This window comes from Nerophis lumbriciformis, linkage group LG27 (genome assembly GCF_033978685.3).
Source record: "Nerophis lumbriciformis linkage group LG27, RoL_Nlum_v2.1, whole genome shotgun sequence".
Taxonomy (NCBI): Eukaryota; Metazoa; Chordata; class Actinopteri; order Syngnathiformes; family Syngnathidae; genus Nerophis; species Nerophis lumbriciformis.
Genome location: NC_084574.2, coordinates 28,662,973 through 28,673,240, shown reverse-complemented (window position 1 = coordinate 28,673,240; position 10,268 = coordinate 28,662,973).

The window sequence follows — 10,268 nt, the reverse complement described above, 5'->3', positions numbered from 1 at the left end:
ATATCATACGTTGCATTTGCATGAAGCTCCTCCTAACAAGCATGTGGTTTTCCCCTAGGCTCCCCATATGCTTCATTTCTAGGCTGCTGGCAAGTCACCTTTCGATATTTTTTTTTTGTCTGCTACCTCACCTTAATGATTGAAGGAACAATTATCTCAGTGGCTAAGAATAAACGTACAGAAAAAGACCGGAAAAATCTCCCCACATTCCCTAAGTGGGGACCCTCTTAGTGGTCACATGCTTCCTCTGGGTTGCGCTTATGCAAGCAACACAATGCTGATGGCACAAGCACTTAAGAAGTGCTGTTAGGAGGGCGAGGAGTCCGCCCAGCAAACGGCCCGTGGCGGTATGACTCGATGTATATGCCGGCCCATTACGTAACGCCACAATTCCCACCACAACGTGCATCACTTTAGTCCACATGCGTCTGTTCTTGCACGCAACTTTGTCTATTTGTTCCCTTGCAGGTGATGTTTGTCATCTCCGGCGTTAAAAGTGTTAATAGCAGCGACCCGAGCGAGTGGTGCTGGGGATGTGACACACAAGCACGTAGAGGCGACACAACGTTGTGGGTGAGCGATGCCGGAGAGTGTCTGACGAAGCGAAACGCTCTGCGCACGCGCGGCAAACTCACACGTGCAGGCGCACACGGAGACACGCTCGTTTTCATCCACGCTTACTGTCACTCCGGCGAGCTCCCCCTCCCTCGCCGCAATCCCCTCCCAGTCACGTGCTGCTAGTGGAGGAGTCTGACTGTCCAATGGCTGCCGGGTGATACTAATGCGAGATGAAAATAGCATGTGAAGTTTGCTGCAGGTGTTGAGAAGTGGGTTGTTACAAAAATAGTTGTTTTTTTTGTCAGGTGGACGCATTTTACTACCTGAGCTTAGAAATGTGCCATTTTTAGGATTCTGTATAAGAACAGAAAAGCCAGATGAGACTTTTCTGTCTAAGGTTTTTAAAATAGCATCCATCCATTCATCTTCATCCGCTTATCTGAAGTCAGGTCGCGGGGGCAGCAGCCTAAGCAGAGAAGCCCAGACGTCCCTTATCTCAGCTACTTAGTCCAGCTCTTCTCGGGGGATCCCGATGCGTTCCCAGACCAGCTGAAAGACATTGGTTATGTCTACATTAAGCCGGATAACCCCTTAAAGGAGAACATTATCACAATTTCAAAAGGGATAAAACCATTAAAAATCAGTTCCCAGTGGCTTATTTTATTTTTCGAAGTTTTTTTCAAACTTTTACTCATCACGCAATATCCCTAAATAAAAGCTTCAAAGTGCCTGATTTTAACCATCGTTATATACATCCGTCCATTTTCCTGTGACGTCACACAGTGATGCCAATACAAACAAACATGGCGGATAGAACAGCAAGGTATAGCGACATTAGCTCGGATTCAGACTCGGATTTCAGCGGCTTAAGCGATTCAACAGATTACGCATGTATTGAAACGGATGGTTGTAGTGTGGAGGCAGGTAGCGAAAACGAAATTGAAGAAGAAACTGAAGCTATTGAGCCATATCGGTTTGAACCGTATGCAAGCGAAAACGACGAAAACGACACGACAGCCAGCGACACGGGAGAAAGCGAGGACGAATTCGGCGATCGCCTTCTAACCAACGATTGGTATGTGTTTGTTTGGCATTAAAGGAAACTAACAACTATGAACTAGGTTTACAGCAAATGAAATACATTTGGCAACAACATGCACTTTAGAGTGCAGACAGCCCATTTTTCATCAATTAATATATTCTGTAGACATACCCTCATCCGCTCTCTTTTCCTGAAAGCTGATCTGTCCAGTCCAGTTGGAAATGCATCTGCTTTGAGTGTCGCAGGATATCCACACATTCTTGCCATCTCTGTCGTAGCATAGCTTTCGTCGGTAAAGTGTGCGGAACAAACGTCCAATTTCTTGCCACTTTCGCAACTTTGGGCCACTGGTGCAACTTGAATCCGTCCCTGTTCGTGTTGTTACACCCTCCGACAACACACCGACGAGGCATGATGTCTCCAAGGTACGAAAAACAGTCGAAAAAACGGAAAATAACAGAGCTGATTTGACTCGGTGTTTGAGAAAATGGCGGATTGCTTCCCGATGTGACGTCACATTGTGACGTCATCGCTCTGAGAGCGAATAATAGAAAGGCATTTAATTCGCCAAAATTCACCCATTTAGAGTTCGAAAATCGGTTAAAAATATATATGGTCTTTTTTCTGCAACATCAAGGTAAATATTGACGCTTACATAGGTCTGGTGATAATGTTCCCCCTTTAAACGAATAATTATTTAGCCTAAGCCCCGTTTCAGCCACACTAACCCATCGTTTAAGGTCCCCCTTCTTGGACAAGTTTTTACACGGGTAAGAGTGCCGTGTATTTCTTGAATCTCCGGCTCTTAGCTTTATGTGGACTCCTCGATTGTTTACAAAATGAGTTCGGAGAGGAAGTGACGCCAGTAAGTAGATAGGATCTTTGAATCAAGACACAACTTACATTTAACTAAAATGTTATTTTCTTTGTGCTCGACAAAAGAAAAGTATTGAGAATGTCTCCATGTTAAGAAACTCGACTCCTGGCTTCACCATGATGTCTTGTTAGTTGTTATGAGAGTAGCGTATGTGTGTGTGTGTGTGTGGCCCTTTACGATATGACAGCATGTGAGGTGAGTGACGTCAGTGAGTGAGTGGCCGAGAGAGGTGAGGGAACGGCGACAGTGAGTGCGTGCAGGTGCTCTACCTTGGTGGATGGCTGCGTCCAATAAAGTCACAAAGTTGCAACAAACCCCCGGCCTCGTCATTCACCCACAGCTGTATAAACCCATTTCCGGGTAAAGTGAAGGTTGTTAGCCCCGAAGTACATACGCCCTGGAGGAATGTCTCCCCTGCGCTCCTCAACTACGGTCTGGGAGCAACATAGCTCCTAGGATCATTGGGATACGCAAACTCCTCTACCACGGTAAGGTGGCAGCTCAGAGAGGAGCTTTTCAACTTATATTCAATTGAATAGACTGCAAAGACAAGATATTTAATGTTCAAACTGAGAAACGTAATTGTTTTGGCAAATAATCATTAACTTAGAATTTAATGGCAGCAACACATTGCAAAAAAGTTGGCACAGGGGCATTTTTACCACTGTGTTACATGGCATTTCCTTTTAACAACACTCAGTAAACGTTTGGGAACTGAGAAGACCAATTTTTGAAGCTTCTCAGGTGGAATTCTTTCCCATTCTTGCTTGATGTACAGCTAAAGTTGTTCAACAGTCCGGGGTCTCTGTTGTCGTATTTTAGGCTTCATAATGCGCCACAATTTTCAATGGGAGACAGGTCTGGACTACAGGCAGGCCAGTCTAGTACCCGCACTCTTTTACTATGAAGCCATGCTGTTGTAACATGTGGCTTGGAATTTTCTTACTGAAATAAGCAGGGGCGTCCATGATAACGTTGCTTGGATGGCAACATATGTTGCTCCAAAACCTGTATGTACCTTTCAGCATTAATGGTGCCTTCACAGATGTGTAAGTTACCCATGTCTTGGGCACTAATACACCCCCATACCAGCACAGATGCTGGCTTTTCAACTTTGCGCTTATAACAATCCGGATGGTTCTTTTCCTCTTTGGTCCGGAGGACACGACGTCCACAGTTTCCGAAAACAATTTGAAATGTGGACTCGTCAGACCACAGAACACTTTTCCACTTTGTATCAGTCCATCTTAGATGAGCTCAGGCCCAGCGAAGCCGACGGCGTTTCTGGGTGTTGTTGATAAACGGTTTTCGCCGTGCATAGGAGAGTTTTAACTTGCACTTACAGATGTAGCGACAAACTATAGTTACTGACAGTGGTTTTCTGAAGTGTTCCTAAGCCCATGTGGTGATATCTTTTACACACTGACGTCGCATTTTGATGCAGTACCGCCTGAGGGCTCAAAAGTCACGGGCATTCAATGTTGGTTTTCAGCCTTGCCGCTTACGTGCAGTCATTTCTCCAGATTCTCTGAACCTTTTGATGATATTACGGACCGTAGATGGTGAAATCCCTAAATTCCTTGCAATAGCTCGTTGAGAAATGTTGTTCTTAAACTGTTGGACAATTTACTCACACATTTTTTCACAAAGTGGTGACTGAGCATTTCATGGAAGCTGCTTTTATACCCAATCATGGCACCCACTGTTCCCAATTAGCCTGTTCACCTGTGGGATGTTCCAAATAAATGTTTGATGAGCATTCCTCAACTTTCTCAGTCTTTTTTGTCACTTGTGCCAGCTTCTTTGAAACATGTCGCAGGCATCAAATTCCAAATGAGCTAGTATTTGCAAAAAATAACAAAGTTTACCAGTTCGAACGTTAAATATCTTGTCTTTGCAGTCTATTCCATTGAATATAGGTTAAAAAGGATTTGCAAATCATTGTATTCTGTTTTTATTCACGATTTACACAACATGCCAACTTCACTGGTTTTGGGTCTTAAACATACAATAAACCATGCTTTTTTTTGTGTGAAAATAGAATTTTGCAGCTATATTTCAAATGTTTTTATGCATGTGAAACTAGAACTATTCTCTATGAAATGTATTTTATGTATTACATATATCCAAATTTAAGTGTTACTTCTTTTATTCCATAGTCATATTTGAAAACAGCTCGTGTTTTTCCATTTCTTCTCTTTCTGTTTGTCTGCAAGTAAACTGTGTGTGTTAACCTTGAAACTTTGGAATGTAAGAAGGAGAGATAATGTGCATGTGTTTTGACTAGAGAGATTTAAGAGGGGAGAGGGTGTGGGTCGGGGAGACAGACCATCTTAGCGGGGCGATCCGAATGTTCTATGCTGTCTCTGTCAATGTATATATGCAAAGCTTTGCAAATATATTACAAAATACCTATTCTGTCTCTGGTGGTTTTTCAACTCAGCTTTAAGTGTCGTAAAGAGCTTGGGAGCGACTTGTGACTTGAATTCCCTGGGAGGAACAACTGGTCATAAAACGCAACAGTTCATATGTAACAGCTTAATTAGACTAACATAACTTTTGAAGGGGACAATTGCTCCGTACGTTTGGTGGGGGAAGGGGGATTTCAGACCTTTTGGAAGGAAAATAAAATAGTCCACATCGTGATCATTTCAACCAAAATAGTCGTGCCAAAAACAAAATAGCCGTTACTATGGGGCCCCCAAAACCGTTGGTTGTTATCTGAATCCCAATTGTGCTGGGTGTGTTTTGATTTCCCAAGCAAGCCCCGCCCCCCTACTAGGGCCAAGATACCAGTTCCAAAGGTCTACCAAAATGTCACGTATGTTAATGCAGAAATGATTACTAGTCTCTGATGAGAATGTCAAACCCTTGGAAATACACATGGACCCCAGCTCAATAGGACTATGATTGTGTTTTCTTAGAAAGCTCAGTACGCACTCGGGCCAACACATCACAACACCCACGCACACATTTAATGAACATTACCCGCACTTACAATGATATTGCTTATGCAAATTCATGCACACATACAAACAACCCACGCAGAGGTCACTTTGTGAAAATGTCACTGAATTATTTAAAAATCCTACAAAAAGCTCGAGGGTGTGTGTGTGTGTGTGTGTGTGTGTGTGTGTGTGTGTGTGTGTGTGTGTAGCGTGGGGGAGGTAATGTAGGGAAAATGCTTTAAGAAAGACCTAACAGTGCAGAGAGAGGAATAGATAGCATGAGTCAGCAGTCTGCCAGAGACAAGGACTTGAGAAACAGAGGAAGGCCTTGCAGGATTTAGTCATCGCTGGAGCTCGGACTAAAACATTTTTGGCCTCGCTTTACTCTGCTTTTGTATGTGTGTGTGTGTGTGTGTGTGTGTGTGTGTGTGTGTGTGTGTGTGTGTGTGTGTGTGTGTGTTTGTTCTTGTATTTCTACCCTTCTTGAGACATCAACAAGGAAAAGTACCTTCCATATGAGGACCGGTGAACAAGTTAGGACATAAATCATGGTCCCAATACGGAAAACAATTGCATCTAATAGAGAATGTCTCATTTGCACCCCTGGTGGTGAAATCTATCAAAATTAGGGTGGTCCCAAAAAGGAGGGATTTTTCAAATTGGCTGTGTGTCGCTTTTAAAAGTGCTCCCTCTCTTGCCAACATATGAAATAACAAGCGTGTGTAGAAATTGAAATGCGCCCCCTTTGGCCTAAATTAATTTATAAAAAATAAATAAATATACGCATATGGAGATGGACGGAGATATATATATAGACAGATGGTACACTGTAAGTTACCTTGAGCTCGGAATGCAGGGAGTAGCAATACTCCTTTTTCTTAGCTCATCCTGTCTCAGGCTAAGTAGAACAATAGACATGTGTATTCGCTCTGAAGGGTGGGGGCTATTGGCATATTGAAGAAGACAGCACTTCCGTAATGTTTTCAGATCAACTTGGCTTACGCATTTGAATGTGTTGTTCTAGGCTGGTCTCTCCGAAGCTTTGGAAATAAATGACAAAATACCTATTCTGTTCTGGTGATCATTCAAACTCAGCTTACATGTCATCAAAAGAACTTGGGATTGACCAGTAACTTAAATTCCCTTGGAGGAACATCTGGTCCAGCGCAACAAGACGTACTGTAATAACTTAAAACCAATTACAAACAAAACAAAACAAACAAAAAAAATTAACTAAAAGCAGTCTTTTTCTCACAATGTGTCGACTTTTTTCTTATAAAATTCGGAACAATTTCTCATATTCTTTCTGTTTCCTTGATATTGCAATATGTTCTCGTAAAATGTTTACTTTTTAATGTAAAATGATTACTTTTAATGCAAAATAGTAACATTTGTCATATAAAATTCAGACTTTTATCACAATATTGCAGATGTTTGTGTTGTTCTTGTAAAATAGTGACATTTATGGAGTAAAATTATGACTTTTGTAATATTAGTATAATATTGACTACATTTTAAAGTTTTCTTATAAAATTGGGACTTTTGTGGAGTAAAATTACGACTCTTTTCATAAAATTGACAACATTTTAAGCCTTTCTTGTAAAATTACGACCGATTTTGAGTAAAGTTCCAGCGTTTATCAAAATGTTGCACAAATGTTCGGTTTTTCTTGTAAAATTTTGACTTGCGTTGAGTAAAATGGCAACTTTTATTATAATACTGCCAAAATTCTAAGTTTTTCAGCAGTCTTTGTCGACTTTTTTCTTATAAAATTGTGAACTATTTCTCATATTCTTTCTGTTTCTGTAATATTTTAATATTTTCTCGTAAAATTATTACTTTTTTATGTAAAATTATTACTTTTTAATGCAAAATGGTACTTGTCGTTAAAAATTCTGACTTTTATCACAACATTGCCAGTTTTTTGTTGTTCTTGTAAAATAGTGACATTTTTGAGTAAAATTTTGACTTTTGTCTTAATTTTGCCAAGTAAAATCCTGATTATTATTATAATATTGCCAAAATTTCAAAGTTTTCTTATAAAATTGCAACTTTCGTCGAGTAAAATTACGACTCTTTTCATAAAATTGCCAAAATGTTAAGCTTTTCTTGTAAAATTGCGACTGTTATTGAGTAATATTCCAACTTTTATCATAATATTGCACAAATGTTCAGTTTTTCTTGTAAAATTTTGACTTGCGTTGAGTAAAAGTACGACTTTTATTATGATACTGCCAAAAATCTAAGTTTTCTTGTGAAATTGTGACCTTTTTCTTGTGAAATTCCAACTCATTTTTCACAACAAGCTTTTTTATATTTGCATTGTATGTATATATTATTAATGTTTTAAATATAACTCGTTATATATCTAGAAAGGCTGGTCCTAAAGAGGGAGGCATTTTTTCGGAGGTCTCAAAAAGGTAACAAATACAAGAATGTGTGTGTGTGTGTGTGTGTGTGTGTGTGTGTGTGTGTGTGTGTGTGTGTGTGTGTGTGTGTGTGTGTGTGTGTGTGTGTGTGTGTGTGTGTGTGTGTGTGTGAAACTAGGGTGCTCCCAAAAAGGAGGGATTTTTCAAATTGACTCTGTCGGTTTTAAAAGTCTGGTCAACATATGAAATAACAAGTGTGTGTGAGAAATTGAAATGCACCCCCCTTTGGCCAAAATTAATACAAATATTAATAAATATGTATATAGAGACATACTGTAATAACGTGAAGTAAATAATGAAGATTAAAAACCAATTATAAACAAAAAATTCAAAACAAAAAAAATTAACTAAAAGCAGTCTTTTTCTCACAATGTGTCGACTTTTTTCTTATAAAATTGGGAACAATTTCTTATATTCTTTCTGCTTCTGTAATATTGCAATATGTTCTCGTAAAATGTTTACTTTTTAATGTGAAGTTATTACTTTTAATGCAAAATGGTGACATTTGTCATATAAAATTCAGACTTTTATCACAACATTGCAGATGTTTTTGTTGTTCTTGTAAAATAGTGACATTTTTTTAGTAAAATTATGACTTTTGTCATAATTTTGTAAAGTAAAATCCCGATTATTAGTATAATATTGACAACATTTTAAAGTTTTCTTATAAAATTGTGAATTTTGTCAAGTAAAATTACTACTCTTTTAATAAAATTACCAAAATGTTAAGCTTTTTTTTATAAAATTGCGACCATTATTGAGTAAAATTCCAGTGTTTATCATAATATTGCACAAATGTTCGTTTTTCTTGTAAAATTTTGACTAGCGTTCAGTAAAATGACGACTTCTATTGTAATTCTGCAAAAAGTTATTCTTGTGAAATTGCGACCTTTTTCTTGTGAAATTCCAACTCATTTTTCACAAAAAGCTTTTTTATATATGCATAGTACGTATGTATTATTAATGTTGTAAATACAAATCTTTATATATCTAGAAAGGGTGGTCTTAAAGAGGTAGGCATTTTTCAGAAGTCTCAAGAAGGTAACAAATACAAGAAGGTGTGTGTGTGTGTGCGTGTGTGTGTGTGTGTGTGTGTGTGTGTGTGTGTGTGTGTGTGTGTGTGTGTGTGTGTGTGTGCGTGTGTGCGTGTGTGCGTGTGTGTGTGTGTGTGTGTGTGTGTGTGTGTGTGTGTGTGTGTGTGTGTGTGTGTGTGTGTGTGTGTGTGTGTCATTTTGAGGCCATCCAGCTTTAAGGAATGTGCGTAACAACAAAGTAAATCACACTTGTGTTTGTGTAAAAAGTGGTCGGCAAAGCAAAGAGGATATGAACATCAGACATACAGTACCAGACTATTTTAGGCAGTTTTGCACTGAGATTTGGGGGGAAGGTAATTATCCTTTTTGTATCCTGTTTAAAATAGTAGGTCAGCAGACTGCAGGCTATCTTTGCACTGAAAATAAATATTGCAGCCAAAGCCACAACTCCGTTTCCTATTGTAGGACATTATGAGGACAGTTGAAACAAGAACCAAAAAAGGGCCTGATTTACTAAGATCCAAACAGCGTGTGCAAACAATAAGATAGTGTGTACTAGGGTTGTACGGTATACTAGTATAGAATCGCGGTACTAATGAATGAAAAACGGTACTAAACTCTGTTTGAAAAGTACTGGTTGCCAACCGGAATGACAGTGCAGGGTTTACGAGCAGAGGAGCATGTTCGGCAGCACACTATCACTGAGTACTTACAAGCAGACACAGTGTGTAGACAGAAAAGGGAGAATGGACGCATTTTGGCCTATTAACTGATGATAAAGGTGAAGTTATAACATTGAAATGCCCTCAGGAAGAGGTGCTTTAAGACATGGCCAGCTAGCTAGCATCGAACATCCATCCGCAGTCAGCAGTGTTTTAGCTACTTCTAAATCACTAATCCTCGCCTCCATGGCGACAAATAAAGTACGTTTCTTACAATTATCATCCCTGCAGGACGAGGAATAGCTAAACATGCTTCACTACACACCGTAGCTCACCGGCATCAAAATGTAAACAAACGCCATTGGTGGATCTACACCTGACATCCACTGTAATGATATCAAGTACAGGCACGTATCTAGTCGATACTACTATGATTACGTAGATTTTTTTTGGCATGACAACATCTTCTTTCGTTTTTTTTAAATGTATATTATGTTTATAAACTCAGGAAATATGTCCCTGGACACATGAGGACTTGAATATGACCAATGTATCCAAACAACAGAAGAATATGTGATTATTGCATTTTAACAGAAGTGGAGATAGAACATGTTAAAAGAGTAACAGTAAATGAACAAGTAGATTAATAATTCATTTCTACCACTTGTCCTTAATAATGTTGACAAAATAATAGAATGATAAATTACACAATATGTTA